Genomic DNA, 18,668 nt, shown 5'->3' on the forward strand with positions numbered 1-18,668 from the left:
CCTTACTGACAGTGCTGACACAGGGACACATCCTAATAGATGGAGACACACTGCATTCATGTATTCAATCATGTGCACAGACACACACCAACTCATGCATGGACAGTGAGAGTACTCCAACATTAAGTTCCCCGTCTTATCCAAGATGGCTCCCCAACTCTGGCATAAATCAACAACCATCCCTGTCTAGCGTCAGCATCCATAGTGTTGCTATCTCTGGGGGTGTTGAATGCTGATCTAAAAGCTAGCGGAGAAGACACGGTTCAGACAGTGATGTGAGTCTCCAGAGTCGTGTGCCCCCCTTCACCACTCTCTTCTGCCAGTCCCCTGCCAAGTCCAGCAGCCTGGGGCCAAAGGAACACTTCATTAATTGTTTTTAGGGGGAGCAGTGCCCCTGTGCCCAGAAATTGTATCTCAACCCTTACACCCCCCCTCCCCCCAACTCAACCCCTACTCGGAGCACAGAGTCCCACTCAGTCCCCTCTCCTCTCTCTGACCACAGCCAGATCTCTCAGCCCCCTCTCTCTCACCCCAGCCAGATCTCTCAGCCCCCTCTCCTCTCTCTCACCCCAGCCAGATCTCTCAGCCCCTATCCTCTCTCGCACCCCAGCCAGATCTCTCAGCCCCCTCCTCTCTCTCACCCCAGCCAGATCTCTCAGCCCCTATCCTCTCTCGCACCCCAGCCAGATCTCTCAGCCCCCTCTCCTCTCTCTCACCCCAGCCAGATCTCTCAGCCCCCTCTCCTCTCTCTCACCCCAGCCAGATCTCTCAGCCCCCTATCCTCTCTCTCACCCCAGCCAGATCTCTCAGCCCCCTCTCCTCTCTCTCACCCCAGCCAGATCTCTCAGCCCCTCTCCTCTCTCTCACCCCAGCCAGATCTCTCAGCCCCCTCTCCTCTCTCTCATCCCAGCCAGATATCTCAGCCCCTCTCTCCTCTCTCTCACCCCAGCCAGATCTCTCAGCCCCTCTCCTCTCTCTCACCCCAGCCAGATCTCTCAGCCCCCTCTCCTCTCTCTCACCCCAGCCAGATCTCTCAGCCCCCTCTCCTCTCTCACCCCAGCCAGATCTCTCAGCCCCCTCTCCTCTCTCTCACCCCAGCCAGATATCTCAGCCCCTCTCCTCTCTCTCACCCCAGCCAGATCTCTCAGCCCCCTCTCCTCTCTCTCACCCCAGCCAGATCTCTCAGCCCCCTCTCCTCTCTCTCACCCCAGCCAGTGTCAGGAGAGAGACTATGACTACAGCCTTCACTGATCCCACTGCCCTCCTTTGAAGCTCAGCCCTCTCTATTTGATATTCAGTCTGCAGTCTGGCTCTGGAAACTGGACTCAAGTCTCTGTTTCAAGATGGCAGTTTAAAAACGTTGGAGTGTCTGAAGAAGGAAAACAAAACAGGCTTTTGAGAGAAGACAAAGGCAGAGAGAGAAAGAGGGAGATAGAGAGAGAAAGAAAGAGCAAGTGATAGAGAGAGAAAGAGACAGAGAGAGAGAGAGAGGTTGAGAGAGAGAGAATGAGACAGAGAGAGAGAGAGGTTGAGAGAGAGAGAAAGAGACAGAGAGAGAGAGAGAGAGAGAGAGAGAGAATGAGACAGACAGAGAGAGAGAGAGGTTGAGAGAGAGAGAAAGAGACAGACAGAGAGAGATAGAAGTTGAGAGAGAGAGAAAGAGACAGAGAAAGAGAGAGAGGTTGAGAGAGAGAGAAAGAGACAGAGAGAGAGAGAGAGGTTGAGAGAGAGAGAGAAAGAGACAGACATAGAGAGAGAGAGGTTGAGAGAGAGAGAAAGAGACAGAGAGAGAGAGAGAGAGGTTGAGAGAGAGAGAAAGAGACAGAGAGGTTGAGAGAGAGAGAGAATGAGACAGAGAGAGAGAGAGAGAGAGAGGTGAGAGAGAGACAATGAGACAGAGAGAGAGAGGTGAGAGAGAATGAGAGAGAATGAGAGAGAGAGAGAAAGAGACAGAGAGAGAGAGAGAGGTTGAGAGAGAGAGAAAGAGACAGAGAGAGAATGAGACAAAGAGAGAGAGAAAGAGACAGAGATAGAGAGAAAGAAGAGAGAGAGAGACGTTGAGAGAGAGAGAGAGACGTTGAGAGAGAGAAAGAGACAGAGAGAGAGAGAGAGAGGTTGAGAGAGAGAGAATGAGACAGAGAGAGAGAGAATGAGACAGAGAGAGAGAGAATGAGACAGAGAGAGAGAGAGAATGAGACAGAGAGAGAGAGAATGAGACAGAGAGCGAGAGAGAAAGAGACAGAGAGAGAGAATGAGACAGAGAGAGAGAGAATGAGACAGAGAGAGAGAGAGAATGAGACAGAGAGAGAGAGAATGAGACAGAGAGAGAGAGAGAGAATGAGACAGAGAGAGAGAGAATGAGACAGAGAGCGAGAGAGAAAGAGACAGAGAGAGAGAATGAGACAGAGAGAGAGAGAATGAGACAGAGAGAGAGAGAATGAGACAGAGAGAATGAGACAGAGAGAATGAGACAGAGAGAGAGAGAGAGACAGAGACAGAGAGAGAGAGGTTGAGAGAGAGAGAGAGAGAATGAGACAGAGAGAATGAGACAGAGAGAGAGAGAATGAGACAGAGAGAGAGAGGTTGAGAGAGAGAGAGAGAATGAGACAGAGAGAATGAGACAGAGAGAATGAGACAGAGAGAGAGAGAATGAGACAGAGAGAATGAGACAGAGAGAATGAGACAGAGAGAATGAGACAGAGAGAATGAGACAGAGAGAGAGAGAATGACAGAGAGAGAGAGAATGAGACAGAGAGAGAGAGAATGAGACAGAGAGAATGAGACAGAGAAGAATGAGACAGAGAGAGACAGAGAGAATGAGACAGAGAGAGAGAGAATGAGACAGAGAGAAATGAGACAGAGAGAATGACAGAGAGAATGAGACAGAGAGAATGAGACAGACAGAGAGAGAATGAGACAGAGAGAGAGAGGTTGAGAGAGAAAGAGAGAATGAGACAGAGAGAGAGAGGTGAGAGAGAGAGAATGAGACAGAGAGAGAGAGAATGAGACAGAGAGAGAGAAATGAGACAGAGAGAATGAGACAGAGAGAGAGAGGTTGAGAGAGAGAGAATGAGACAGAGAGAGAAGAACAGAGAGAATGAGAAGAATGAGACATCAGAGAGAGAAAGACAGAGAGAGAGAGAATGAAACAGAGAGCCGAGACAGAGAGAGAGAATGAGACAGAGAGAGAGAGAGAATGAGACAGAGAGAATGAGACAGAGAGAGAGAGAATGAGACAGAGAGAATGAGACAGAGAGAGAGAGAATGAGACAGAGAGAATGAGACAGAGAGAATGAGACAGAGAGAGAGAGAGAGAGAGAGAATGAGACAGAGAGAGAGAGAGAGAGAATGAGACAGAGAGAATGAGACAGAGAGAGAGAGGTTGAGAGAGAGAGAATGAGACAGAGAGAGAGAGAATGAGACAGAGAGAGAGAGAGAATGAGACAGAGAGAGAGAGAGAATGAGACAGAGAGAGAGAATGAAACAGAGACCGAGAGAGAAAGAGACAGAGAGAGAGAATGAGACAGAGAGAGAGAGAGAATGAGACAGAGAGAATGAGACAGAGAGAGAGAGAATGAGACAGAGAGAATGAGACAGAGAGAGAGAGAATGAGACAGAGAGAATGAGACAGAGAGAATGAGACAGAGAGAGAGAGAATGAGACAGAGAGAATCTCAGAGAGAATGAGACAGAGAGAATGAGACAGAGAGAATGAGACAGAGAGAGAGAGAATGAGACATGAGACAGAGAGAATGAGAATGAGACAGAGAGAATGAGACAGAGAGAATGAGACAGAGAGAATGAGACAGAGAGAATGAGACAGAGAGAATGAGACAGAGAGAATGAGACAGAGAGAATGAGACAGAGAGAATGAGACAGAGAGAATGAGACAGAGAGAATGAGACAGAGAGAATGAGACAGAGAGAATGAGACAGAGAGAATGAGAGAGAGAGAATGAGACAGAGAGAATGAGACAGAGAGAATGAGACAGAGAGAATGAGACAGAGAGAATGAGACAGACTGCATGACTGTGGGCCTGTGATGTAAAACCAAATAGACATCATTGCCCTTTTTTAATACAAACACAAAAAAAGACTGAATAAAAACAAGATGCGATAGAGGGGAAGTTGTCTGATGAATTCCGTCAGGGTTTAGCCCTGTTGGCTTCTTTCATTACGTCTCTTTTCTAAAACGACTGAACATTGATCATGGGAGACAAAATGCTGGGGAACGCGCCTCCTTTGTCTAATAAAAAGTTGAAGTTGCAAAGCCTTCCGTCATCTCGTGCCTCCTCGCCAGTCTCCCGGCACGTCATCAGCCACTCCTCGCCAGTCTCCCGGCACGTCATCAGCCACTCCTCGCCAGTCTCCCGGCACGTCATCAGCCACTCCTCGCCAGTCTCCCGGCACGTCATCAGCCACTCCTCGCCAGTCTCCCGGCACGTCATCAGCCACTCCTCGCCAGTCTCCCGGCACGTCATCAGCCACTCCTCGCCAGTCTCCCGGCACGTCATCAGCCACTCCTCGCCAGTCTCCCGGCACGTCATCAGCCACTCCTCGCCAGTCTCCCGGCACGTCATCAGCCACTCCTCGCCAGTCTCCCGGCACGTCATCAGCCACTCCTCGCCAGTCTCCCGGCACGTCATCAGCCACTCCTCGCCAGTCTCCCGGCACGTCATCAGCCACTCCTCGCCAGTCTCCCGGCACGTCATCAGCCACTCCTCGCCAGTCTCCCGGCACGTCATCAGCCACTCCTCGCCAGTCTCCCGGCACGTCATCAGCCACTCCTCGCCAGTCTCCCGGCACGTCATCAGCCACTCCTCGCCAGTCTCCCGGCACGTCATCAGCCACTCCTCGCCAGTCTCCCGGCACGTCATCAGCCACTCCTCGCCAGTCTCCCGGCACGTCATCAGCCACTCCTCGCCAGTCTCCCGGCACGTCATCAGCCACTCGCCAGTCTCCCGGCACGTCATCAGCCACTCCTCGCCAGTCTCCCGGCACGTCATCAGCCACTCCTCGCCAGTCTCCCGGCACGTCATCAGCCACTCCTCGCCAGTCTCCCGGCACGTCATCAGCCACTCCTCGCCAGTCTCCCGGCACGTCATCAGCCACCAGATGTCAGTCCCCTCACCGCTCATCACCATAATAGCCTAAGATGGAACTGGGTTAGCGACGACGAGACGGTTCAGATGAGAAGGTGTCTCTTCTTTCCTACGTGTCTGTGTGTGTTTGGTTGTGTGAGTCTGCAGCTGTTTGAAACACATATACACACCCCTCTCCCCTCTAGAAGCTCCGTGGCTTCTCCCCTTCTCTCTACACGCCCTTCATTCTGACACTCGGCTCCCTGGGAATTTGAGTTCCAAGGACACTGTGATGTGCATGTTTCCTCTTTATTCCATGCCCTTTTATCCTCCAATCCGACTCCACAACTCTCATCCCAGGAGATGAGAGAGCGGCCCCAGTTTACGCTCTCCATGTGTAATCAAGTGCACCGTTTTCATTAAAGCCTGCAGAGGAAAGAGAAGAGGAAGAAGCTGAGTCACTAAATGTACTGAATGTCAATGAGGGAGCAGTCGATTGGTGGAGGAGAGGAGAGGAGGATGGATGGAAGGAGGTACAAGAAAGGAGCGGTGGACAGTGATTTTAGGGGGGTTCTCTCCTGTTTTACTAACAAAGCAATACGAGTGCGAACCGCAGTGGTTCCGTGTGATTTCGCCACCAAATCTGTCCTTATTATGTCATTAAAGGCATTTAGCCTCAGCTGCCTGCTCTCAGAACAGGCAAACCAAGCGCCCCCTCGTTTGTCAATGGTGTTGCTTTGCTTTGCACTCTTCTGTTTCACTGGCAAATGCCTGGTGCTCCTCACACACAGCCTCTAGTCATCTCACTACTCCAGGAGGGTTCAAGGAGGGTTAGCTGAACATTGTACATGGCTTAGATTGATGGAAACTAAACTAAGTTGTTCTTAGCTACTAGCTCAGGCTAGCATCTTGTAGCCTGTGCCAATGTGCTTAGACTAGGACTATAACCACATACCTCATGTGTTGTAGCAGGTGACTGTACAGCATTGGCCGGCAATTGCCTAGCAATCAGTTTCACACAACGTGAGCTGGAGACGTGGCAGAATGTCAAATAGGGAAGCACACTTAGAGAGAGAAACGTCAGCCATGCAACGTCCCCTTCTCCCCTCTCCCCTTCTCCCCTTCTCCCCTTCTCCCCTCTCCCCTTCTCCCCCCTTCTCCCCTCTCCCCTTCTCCCCTTCTCCCCTTCACTCCCTCCCTCCCTTCCCTCCCTCCCTCCCTCCCTCTCTCTCTCTCTCTCTCTCTCTCTCTCTTCTCCCCTCTCTCTCTCTCTCCCTCCCTCCCTTCTCCTCTTCTCCCCTCCTCCCTCCCTCTCCCTCTCTCCCTCCCTCCCCTCCCCCCCCTCTCCCTCCTCCCTCCCTCCCTCCCCCAGGTTCATTACTAGCTGCCATGCATAGATGCAGCTGTATACCGCCGTGTTGGTATTTATATTTTGCACATAAACAAATCCTTGCTCCCTTAGATGGGTAATGAGCCTCTCGGAGGAGGAGTGGGGGGTAGAATGGATAGAAGCCAAAGGCAGTCACATTTGGAAGAGAGGGAAGGAGGGAAAGAGGGAAGGAGGGAGAGAGGGAGAGACGGAGAGAGGGAGAGAGGGAGAGAGGGCGAGAGGCATGTGTGCCTGAGGACAATAACTTAGGATTCCTTTGTCCCACTAGAAAGTCAGCAAAAGTGCCAAAGCCCTCCAGAGCTCTGAGTCATAAAAGTTGTTTTACCCCCTCTCATAAATATGCTCAATGGTATTGAAGATACAACACCCTCCCCCCTCTCTCTTTCTCGCTTCTCTTCCTCCTCTCAACACTCTCTCTTTTTCTCTTCAGCACCCAAACATCACAGCTTCCTGTATTCCAGGGCTCTGGGCTGGCGCTAGGCATTGTGGGAGGTGCAGTCCTGCAGCCCCATTTCTCTCTGTAGGGAGTCCCATCGTGCTCGGGGCACCTATCTCCGACAACCACTTCCTCATTAATTAAGCGCAACCTTTCTTAGACACTGCCGTTGGCCCGCCGCATCACTCCTGCTCTTATTGTTTTAGCGCTCCTCAAACACACACGGCAGCGCTATCCGGCCCCCTTCCGCCATGTTCAATATGTGCTAGTTCACTGTATCGGGGGAAGACATGCAGAATTGATTTGTGGATGAAGAGTGAAATGATGCTGATCAGTGGGGAAAGGGTGTTTGTCTTTACGGGGATATTTCCCACCATGGAGGCAGTGGACAGTAGAAAGGGTTTATATCACCTGAAGGCCGACAACAAGTCCCTAATACTGTAGTATGTGCCTCAGTGCCCCAAGCTGTGAACATCAGATAGTCAACATGCTACAGTGGAGATATACATGCTAACCCTTTAGCGCTGTGTAATGGCACTTATAGCAGCAACATGCTACAGTGGAGATACATGCTAACCCTTTAGCGCTGTGTAATGGCACTTATAGCAGCAACATGCTACAGTGGAGATACATGCTAACCCTTTAGCGCTGTGTAATGGCACTTATAGCAGCAACATGCTATAGTGGAAATACATGCTAAACTTTTAGCGCTGTGTAATGGCACTTATAGCAGCAACATGCTACAATGTAGATACATGCTAACCTTTTAGTGCTTTGTAATGGCACTAAATAGCAGCACACATCATAATAGTGGGCTCATTCAACAGTGCAGCGCTGTACCCTGAAGCTAATTCTAAAAGAAGCTAATAGCAGCCAATGGCTAACAGTACAGTTCTGTGCAGTGAAGCTACTGCTAACAAAATGCTTTACGTTTCACTTGTTTGGCAACTGTAGAACTCTAATTGCATCAGCTTGTCTGTCCTCGTTGAATGTCTGACAATGTCTCTCTAGTGCTGTGTGTACAGCAGAGAGAAACCCTATCCCTTGGTGAACAGCAGCCGTTTATGAAATGCTATCCACCATGTTAGCCAGCATAAGTATCTGTTTGTACACCTTCCACGGACCACAATCGATGCGGCGGATGCATTTCAACAGTTTGTTGTTCTCCCAGTCTGCCCTGTGTTAATAAATGGGTGTTTTACAGCTCCAGAGTCTCCTGTTGTATAGTACTGTGATATCAGCTCAGGGTTAGCTGTTGCCAGGACAGAATTATGGGATTCACTCCCTGGTCTCACTTCTGGAGGGGTTCCAGTTTGACTTTCTTGTTGGTAAACTGTACAGTGTACAGTGTATGGAAAACTGGTAAACACACACACGTACAAACACGCATGCATGCATGCACACACACACACACACACACACACACACACACACACACACACACACACACACACACACACACACACACACACACACACACATAATGATATACTTTTAGTGCTTACTACTCTGAATTACAATTGAAACAAACAAAAAATGCGTTGTGATTGAGTGTGTGTGTGTGTATGTGTGTGTATGTGTGTGTGTGTGTTGTGTGTGTGTGTGTGTGTGTGTGTGTATGTGTGTGTGTGTGTGTGTGTGTGTGTGTGTGTGCTACGTGCATGCGTGTTTGACTGTGTGTGTGTGTGTGTGTGTGTGTGTGTGTGTGTGTGTGTGTGTGTGTGTGGGATCGTGCATGCGTGTTTGTACGTGTGTGTGTGTGTGTGTGTGTGTGTGTGTGTGTGTGTGTGTGTCCATTAGTGTGTGTGTGTGTGTGTGTATGTGTGTGTGTGTGTGTGTGACTGTGTGTGTATGTGTGTGTTGTGTGTGCGACGTGAAGAGAACTGTCAGGTGCTAATTGACAAGTGAGTGTGTATTTATGTGTGTAAAGTGCCCACTCTGAATGTCAACTCCAGCAGAGGTCTGAAAGGGATGATTGATGTCAATCAAACAGTACTCTCTGGAGTGCATATATCCTGGTCAATTAGAAGGTATTATCCTGGTCAATAGAAGGCATATATCCTGGTCAATAAGGAACTATATATCCTGGTCAATAGACTGGGAGGCATACATCCTGGTCAATAGATTAGGGGGATTACATCCCATATCAGAGGACACACAATACACACACACACACACACACACACACACACACACACACACACACACACACACACACTTGACAACTACGTGTTACCCCTGGTCAGTAAAGTGCCCACTATGAATGTCAACTCCAGCAGAGGGAAAGGGATGATTGATGTCAATCAAAAGTACATTTGCGCATATATCCTGGTCAATAGAAGGTATATATCCTGGTCAATAGAAGGCATATATCCTGGTCAATAGAAGGTATATATCCTGGTCAATAGAAGACATATATCCTGGTCAATAGAAGGTATATATCCTGGTCAATAGAAGGCATATATCTGGTCAATAGAAGGTATATATCCTATCAATTAGACTATATCATATTATACATATTATACTATACTATACATATTATAGTATACTATACTAGACTATACATATTATATGGTATACTATATGGAGTGTGTGTGGACATGTGTGTGTGTTATGTGTGTATACATGTGTGTGTTCATGGTGTGTGTGCATGTGTGTGTGCATGGTGTGTGTGTGTGTGTGTGTGTGTGTGTGTGTGTTCATGGTGTGTGTGTTCATGGTTTGTGTGTGCATGGTGTGTGTGTTCATGGTGTGTGTGTGTGCATGGTGTGTGTGTTCATGGTGTGTGTGTGTGTGTTTATGTTCATGGTGTGTGTGTTCATGGTGTGTGTGTGTTCATGGTGTGTGTGTGTGTGCATGGTGTGTGTGTGTGTGTGTTTTATGGAGTGTGTATGCAGGTGATGAATGATCTTACAGGTCTATCAAAGAATGAGAGGACGAGAGGAGAGTGGCTGTTTAACACCCGGTATCCTCTATCCATCCCCTCCCTCTATCCATCTCTCTCACACACACTTAGAAAAAAACATTGAGAGTGCAAACTGCAGAGAGAGAGAGAGGGAGCACTGGGTAGATTGTAATATCACCCCTCTATGAGAGTAAGTGAGCACACTTTGTGAGTGAGTGAGAGTGAGTGAGTGAGTGAGTGAGTGAGTGAGTGAGTGAGTGAGCACTGAGGTGAGAGAGAGAGAGAGAGAGAGAGAGAGAGGAGAGAGAGAGAGAGAGATAGAGAGAGAGAGAGAGAGAGCACAGAGACAGCAGACAGACAGACAGACAGACAGACAGACAGACAGACAGACAGACAGACAGACAGACAGACAGACAGACAGACAGACAGACAGACAGACAGACAGACAGACAGACAGACAGAGATGCACCAGCCAGCCCCTTTTTCTCCTCACTGTGACATCACCATTGGGATTTGTGTTTCTCTAAACCCTCTGATCTCAGCCAGGGACCCCCCAAATACCCTGTCCCACACACAGTCCCTCCTACATCTTCCCCATGCCCCTCCTTTATAGCCTGGTGGACATGGTGTTGACACTCCCTTCTTTCTGCCAACTGTGTCAGTCTCCCACCAAGCCCCGTCCCTCCCCACCACCACCCGCTACCCGCCCAACATGAAAAGGCCCACGATCACACAGGCTCAAACTCTGATTAATCTGGCAACAAGTGTAAATAGGATCATTAATTGCGGTTTAACAGGGGGCTGCTGTCTGCGATTAGCAATGACACACACACACACATACTGGTTTTAATATACCATGCACGTCCCCAGCATTCCTTCCAAGGCCTTTTTAAGGGACCCAGAGCCAACAGAGATCAACAGTAGTCGTGTGGATGGATGCCCAGACACTCTTTAATTGGAGTGTAATCTGAGATGTGTAATTTGCTCTGCGAGTTAATGCTGAGGAGTGACAGAACAATGTTGAGAGGGAGGGATAGAAACGGAGGAATAGTGGGAGAGAAAGGGGGGGCTATATAAAAGTAGAGTTACAAAGCTCAGATGTAGAGAGCAAGTAGAGAGAAATATAAAGGACATTAGAGGGGTGGTGGGAGAGATGTGTAAAAGAGATGGAGAGAGAGAACAGCATAGAGAGATATAGACTGGAATCTTCATTAGCTGTCAGATTAGTGTGTTACCATGGGGATCAGTGTTATACATGTCACATTGGACTTTACCACTGTACTGCATTATTACCATCAATCCCCTGCCTCAGATTACTCAGACCGGAGCCCAACCAAATCCTATTGAAATCCCCCAATCACGTCGCTCTGTCTCCCCAACAACCACATAGATTTGTATTTGCAAAACTGATTATAAAGCTTTTGCACGAGGCCAAAGATCTTTCATTGGCTTGGATATATCCATGTATTCAATGGAGCCAGCTGAGCTTTGGCTGTAGCGACGGTGATCCTAGGATAAAATCATATTATCATTCATAGGCTTTTCTTTCTCTAAAGCCAAGCACATGTTTATCCAGCCTGGATCTGATGAACTGGCTTTGTTGGTGGATTCACAATGGCCCTGACCTCCACCCTTAACCTTGACCACCTCAACCGTTGACCTTTACTCTGACCTCATTGACCTGACCTTCCCCACTGTTTGTAAACACAAACAGTGGCAAACAGAGTCTGTCCGTCTCGCTCTCTCTCTCTCTGTCTGTTTCTCTCCCTTTCTCATGCTCTCTTTTTTAGAGAAGTGAAAGGAGGTTGCCAGTTGTGACGCATTTTGTATTTGGATGGTAGCGGTCCCCCCGCATTTAATTATTAATGCTGAACTCCTCACACCCCTCAGCCAAGGTGCCAGCCTTGCGACGCACACACACACACACACACACAGGGCGCATGGCGTCGATGGCGGTGGCTATTTATAGGGGCTTTGTTCGGGGAAGAGGGGAGGAGGAACAGAGAGCAGAACACAGAGAGCAGAACACAGAGAGCAGAACACAGAGAGCAGAACACAGAGAGCAGAACACAGAGAGCAGAACACTTGTGAGGAACTATTAAAGGAGATGAAGGCAGAGGGGTTGTTCTCTCTCTTTCCCTCCATCTCTCCCTTCCAACCTCCATCTCTCCCTTCCAACCTCCATCTCTCCCACAGGAAGTTTGAGAAACACTTCTCTTACAGAGACTATTTCTCATTCTCTCTCCCTCCCTCTATTCTCTCTCCCTCCCCCTCTATTCTCTCTCCCTCCCTCTTTCTCTCTCCTCTCTCTCTTCTGTCTCTCTCTCTCTCTCTCTCTCTCTCTGTCTCTCGATCTCTCTCTCTCCATCTAGTCTACTCCTGTTTCTTCTCCCTCTTGATTTTCCCCCCCTTTTCTCTCTCTCTCTCTCTCTCTCTCTCTCTCTCTACTCTGCTCAACTACTCACCTCTCATTCTGTCTTTTTTTCCCTTTCTCTTTTCTCTCTGTTATTTCTCTCTCTCCCTCTGTGTGAAGGTAGTAGCACAGACTGGATGAGATGGGAACGTGGCCAACGTCTCCCTATCTGTTTTCATCAGTGTTATGGAAGTGTTATCTGGAACAGGGTCTGCACTCACACAAAGGGTTCAACATCTCACGTTAAATCATTTCAATTGAGGGCGATGGATCTTGTTTAAAACCGGAAGCAATTAAAACATACAAACTTTCCCGAGCTGTGTGAAATAAAATCTTAAAACAGAAGTATATATTAAACATATGAGTTGGTAGAGGATAAGACATTCATTATAGTGCCATGTAAGGCCAACATGGAGTTAGATCATTATTAATGATATTCATTTCAACTCCCAAATGATGGTTGATAAGGTTTGATTCAGTAGAAAAAAGAGAGAGGTAGAAGCTGGATAAGTGTAGGGCGGAGATGAGGAAGGAGGGGGAGAGGTGGAAGGTGGGCGGAGAGGAGGAAGGAGGGCAGGGAGAGGAGGAAGGGGGGGAGAGGTGGAAGGTGGGCGGAGAGGAGGAAGGAGGGCAGGGAGATGAGGAAGGAGGGGGAGAGGTGGAAGGAGGGCGGAGAGGAGAAATGAGGGGGGTGGAGAGGGGGAAGGAGGGGGAGAGGTGGAAGGAGGGCGGAGAGGAGGAAGGAGGGGGAGAGGTGGAAGGAGGGGGAGAGGAGGAAGGAGGGGGAGAGGAGGGAGAGAGGTGGAAGGAGGGGAGAGGAGGAAGGAGGAGGGAGAGGTGGAAGGAGGGGGAGAGGGAGGAGGGTGGAAGGAGGGGAGAGAGGAGGGGAGAGGTGGAAGGAGGGGGAGAGGTGGAAGGAGGGAGAGGTGGAGAGGGGGAGAGGTGGAAGGAGGGGGAGAGGTGGAAGGAGGGAGGTGGAAGTAGGGTGGAAGGAGGAAGGAGGGGGAGAGGAGGGTCAGAGGTAGAAAGAGGGAGGAGGGGGAGAGGTGGAAGGGGGGGAGAGGTGGAAGGAGGGGGAGAGGTGGAAGTAGGGTGGAGAGGAGGAAGGAGGGGGAGAGGAGGGTCAGATGTAGAAAGAGGGAGGAGGGGGAGGTGGAAGGAGGGGGAGGTGGAAGGTGGGAGAGGTGGAAGGAGGGGAGAGGTGGAAGGAGGGGAGAGGTGGAAGGAGGGGGAGAGGTGGAAGGAGGGGGAGAGGTGGAAGGAGGGTCAGAGGTAGAAGGAGGGGAGGAGGGGGAGAGGGTGGAAGGAGGGTCAGAGGTAGAAGGAGGGGAGAGGAGGGGGGAGGGTGGAAGGAGGGGGAGGAAGGAGGGGAGAGGGAGGAGGGTCAGAGGTAGAAGGAGGGGGAGAGGGGAAGGAGTGGAAGGAGGGGAGAGGTGGAAGGAGGGGGAGAGGTGGAAGGAGTGGGAGAGAGGTGGAAGGAGGGAGGTAGAAGGAGGAGAGGAAGGAGGGAGAGGTGGAAGGAGGGTCAGAGGTAGAAGGAGGGGGAGAGGTGGAAGGAGGGGGAGAGGTGGAAGGAGGGCAGAGAGGAGGAAGGAGGGGGAGAGGGGGAGGAGGGTCAGAGGTAGAAGGAGGGGGAGAGGTGGAAGGAGGGGGAGAGGTGGAAGGAGGGCAGAGAGGAGGAAAGGAGGGGGAGAGTGGAATGAGGGGGAGGGGGAGACGTGGAAGGAGGGCGGAGAGGAGGAAGGAGGGGGAGTGGTGGAAGGAGGGTCAGAGGTAGAAGGAGGGGGAGAGGTGGAAGGAGGGGGAGAGGTGGAAGGAGGGCAGAGAGGAGGAAGGAGAGGGAGAGGGGGAGGAGGGTCAGAGGTAGAAGGAGGGGAGAAGAGGAAGGAGGGGAGAGGTGGAAGGAGGGGAGAGGGTGGAAGGAGGGGGAGAGGTGGAAGGAGAGGGGAGAGGGGGAGGGAGGTTCAGAGGTAGAAGGAGGGGGAGAGGTGGAAGGAGGGGGAGAGGGGGAGGGGGAGGAGGTTCAGAGGTAGAAGGAGGGGAGAGGTGGAAGGAGGGGAGAGGAGGAAAGATAGGAGAAAGTAAGTGAAGGGGTAAGGAGAGTCCTGCTGTGAGTCAGTCAGCCAATAACTGAGGGGTCACAATGAACTCATCCACTGACCCTTCACAGACTCACATATTGATCTAATTAAACATCTCTCTCTCTCTCTCTGTCTCTCTCTCTCTCTCTCTCTCTGTTTCTCTCTCTCTTCCAAAGAATAAAGACTTTCTTATTATTATATTATAAATAAACATAAATATGGGTTGTATTTACAATGGTCATACAAAATATGCTCCCTCCCTCCCTCCCTCCCCCTCCCTCCCTCCCTCCCTCCCTCCCTCCCTCCCTCCCTCCCCCTCCCTCCCTTTCTGTCTACTCTCTCTCTGTCTCTTTTTCTCTCTCTCTCTTTTCTGTCTCTCAGACAGCAGGGTTGAAATGCTAGTCCTGTCTCACCCTGTGTTTTGGTCATATTTCCCAGGACGTCTGTAGCCTAAGTAAAGGCCATCTGCACCTCATTCCTGTTGGGAGTGTAATAATAGGAGGTGTGTGTTTCAGGACGAGGCGGCGTTCCACTACTCATCAGTGAGATGACGTAGTTAGGACTGTTTTACTCCTAATTAAAGGTCATCAGCCGTGGACGGACACACACACACATGTCCTCAATTAGAGATATTAAAGTTAGTTTTCTCCAAAGGGTCCTCAGAAAAAGACTGCGCTGGGTTGATTTATTGTCTTCCAGACGATAGGCCCGTGTTTATTACCAATAAGGGTGATGGATGTGCCACAGCCCATAATACGCATGAACTCCTCTCTGCTAGAACAGCACTGATCCTGGTTTATATTCACCACAGCAACACCTTGGCAACCACTGTGTAATCTTCTGAACCCCCTCTATTTGGACTGCCTCTGTTACTAGCGCTATGTACAGGCTAGATAGAGTTGAACTACATCCTATTAGATGATCCACATCCCATAGACCCAACTCTGGACCTTAAAGCCAGTTCCACTGTTTTTTCATTGTTCCCCTCTGATCAGGGACTGATTTAGACCTGGGGCACCAGGCGTTTGCGATTAATGATCAGGTAGAACAGAATACCAGCAGGCTCCAGACTTCTTAGGGTCAGAGTGGAATACACCTGATGTACATGATGTCTGTGTATAACATGTAGAAAAACCTTAGAGATTGAAGGGACCCTTGGAGTTATAGGACCCTTGGAGTTATAGGACCCTTGGAGTTATAAAACCCTTGGAGTTATAGGACCCTTGGAGTTATAGGACCCTTGGAGTTATAGGACCCTTGGAGTTATAGGACCCTTGGAATTATAGGACCCTTGGAGTTATAGGACCCTTGGAGTTATAGGACCCTTGGAGTTATAGGACCCTTGGAGTTATAGGACCCTTGGAGTTATAGGACCCTTGGAGTTATAGGACCCTTGGAGTTATAGAACCCTTGGAGTTATAGGACCCTTGGAGTTATAAAACCCTTGGAGTTATAGGACCCTTGGAGTTATAGGACCCTTGGAGTTATAGGACCCTTGGAGTTATAGGACCCTTGGAGTTAAAGGACCCTTGGAGTTATAAAACCCTTGGAGTTATAGAACCCTTGGAGTTATAGGACCCTTGGAGTTATAGGACCCTTGGAGTTATAAAACCCTTGGAGTTATAGGACCCTTGGAGTTATAGGACCCTTGGAGTTAAAGGACCCTTGGAGTTATAGGACCCTTGGAGGTATAAAACCCTTGGAGTTATAGGACCCTTGGAGTTATAGGACCCTTGGAGTTATAGGACCCTTGGAGTTATAAAACCCTTGGAGTTATAGGACCCTTGGAGTTATAGGACCCTTGGAGTTATAGGACCCTTGGAGTTATAGGACCCTTGGAGTTATAAACCCTTGGAGTTATAGGACCCTTGGAGTTCTTGGAGTTATAGGACCCTTGGAGTTATAGGACCCTTGGAGTTATAAAACCCGTGGAGTTATAAAACCCTTGGAGTTATAAAACCCTTGGAGTTATAAAACCCTTGGAGTTATAGAACCCTTGGAGTTATAAAACCCTTGGAGTTATAAAACCCGTGGAGTTATAGGAACCCTTGGAGTTATAGGACCCTTGGAGTTATAGGACCCTTGGAGTTATAAAACCCTTGGAGTTATAGGACCCTTGGAGTTATAGGACCCTTGGAGTTATAGGACCCTTGGAGTTATAGGACCCTTGGAGTTATAGAACCCTTGGAGTTATAGGACCCTTGGAGTTATAGGACCCTTGGAGTTATAGAACCCTTGGAGTTATAGGACCCTTGGAGTTATAGGACACTTGGAGTTATAAAACCCTTGGAGTTATAGGACCCTTGGAGTTATAGGACCCTTGGAGTTATAGGACCCTTGGAGTTAAAGGGCCCTTGGAGTTATAGAACCCTTGGAGTTATAGAACCCTTGGAGTTATAGAACCCTTGGAGTTATAGGACCCTTGGAGTTACAAAACCCTTGGAGTTATAGGACCCTTGGAGTTATAGGACCCTTGGAGTTATAAAACCCTTGGAGTTATAGGACCCTTGGAGTTATAGGACCCTTGGAGTTATAGGTGGTGACTGAGAGAACCTACAAGTATGTATGTTTGTATTGTTTGTGCTTTTAGAGTGCTGGGTATAGCTAGCGTTATTTTCTGAGGTCTGGTAGACAGTATTACAGTAAGGCATGGAGGAATCGTTCAATATTGTTTAACGTTTTACTGTACGCTACCATATGTGTATTAGACATGCCATTCTAAAGGGATGCTTTCCTTTTACTGCAGGGGGCTAAATCAGACAGAGTGATTCTTGGTAGTCAAACAAATCTACTTTGAAACAAAAGTATACACCTCACACACATGGTCATGGAAAAGAAGAAGACGCCTGCACCATGTCAGATATAGAGTTGAAATGTATGCAATTTTCAGTTTGCATCCCAATATTATATACATCACAGAACACTGAAATATAACAAAAGTGTTTCACATAGAAACAACGGATTCTCGTCGTAAAAAAACAAAAACATTCTGAAATTCTGAAAAATACGAACAACATTCCACCCATGAGGCACGTTTGGTCATTGACTGCAGGACAGGACTACACACAACATGACCAGGGACTACACACAACATGACCAGGGACAGGACTACACACAACATGACCAGGGACAGGGCTACACACAACATAACCAGGGACAGGACTACACACAACATGACCAGGGACAGGACTACACACAACATGACCAGGGACTACACACAACATGACCAGGGACCAGGGACAGGACTACACACAACATGACCAGGGACTACACACAACATGACCAGGGACTACACACAACATGACCAGGGACAGGACTACCAGGGACACAACATGACCAGGGACAGGACTACACACAACATGACCAAGGACTACACACAACATGACCAGGGACAGGGCTACACACAACATAACCAGGGACAGGACTACACACAACATGACCAGGGACAGGACTACACACAACATGACCAGGGACAGGACTACACACAACATAACCAGGGACAGGGCTACACACAACATAACCAGAGACAGGACTACACACAACATGACCAGGGACAGGACTACACACAACATGACCAGGGACAGGGCTACACACAACACAACTGACGGAACGCAAGAGGTGGCTAACAACAGACCTCCATCCTATGCTAGCTTGCTACCGATGTCCTGGCTAGCTGTCTAAATCGCCGTGACCCCCAAACCAACCTCTCCACTCCCTGGACCCTTTTGATCACTCGACTAAGGATGCCTCTCCTTAATGTCAATATGTCTTGTCCATTGCTGTTCTGGTTAGTGTTTATTGGCTTATTTCACTGTAGAGCCTCTAGTCCTGCTCACTATACCTTATCCAACTTATTAGTTCCACCACCCACACATGCAATGACATCTCCTGGTTTCAATGATGTTTCTAGAGACAATATATCTCTCTTCATCACTCAATACCTAGGTTTACCTCCACTGTATTCACATCCTACCATACTTTGTCTGTACATTATACCTTGATGCTATTTTATCGCCCCCAGAAACCTCCTTTTACTCTCTGTTCCAGACGTTCTAGACGACCAATTCTTATTGCTTTTAGCCGTACCCTTATTCTTCTCCTCCTATGTTCCTCTGGCGATGTAGAGGTCAATCCAGGCCCTGCAGTGCCTAGCTCCACTCCTATTCCCCAGGCTCTCTCTTTTGATGACTTCTGTAACAAATAGCCTTGGTTTCATGCATGTTAACATTAGAAGCCTCCTCCCTAAGTTTGTTCTTTTCACTGCTTTAGCACACTCTGCCAACCCGGATGTTCTAGCTGTGTCTGAATCCTGGCTTAGGAAGACCACCAAAAATTCAGAAATTTTAATTCCAAACTACAACATT

Source organism: Oncorhynchus nerka, linkage group LG8 (genome assembly GCF_034236695.1).
Source record: "Oncorhynchus nerka isolate Pitt River linkage group LG8, Oner_Uvic_2.0, whole genome shotgun sequence".
NCBI lineage: Eukaryota > Metazoa > Chordata > Actinopteri > Salmoniformes > Salmonidae > Oncorhynchus > Oncorhynchus nerka.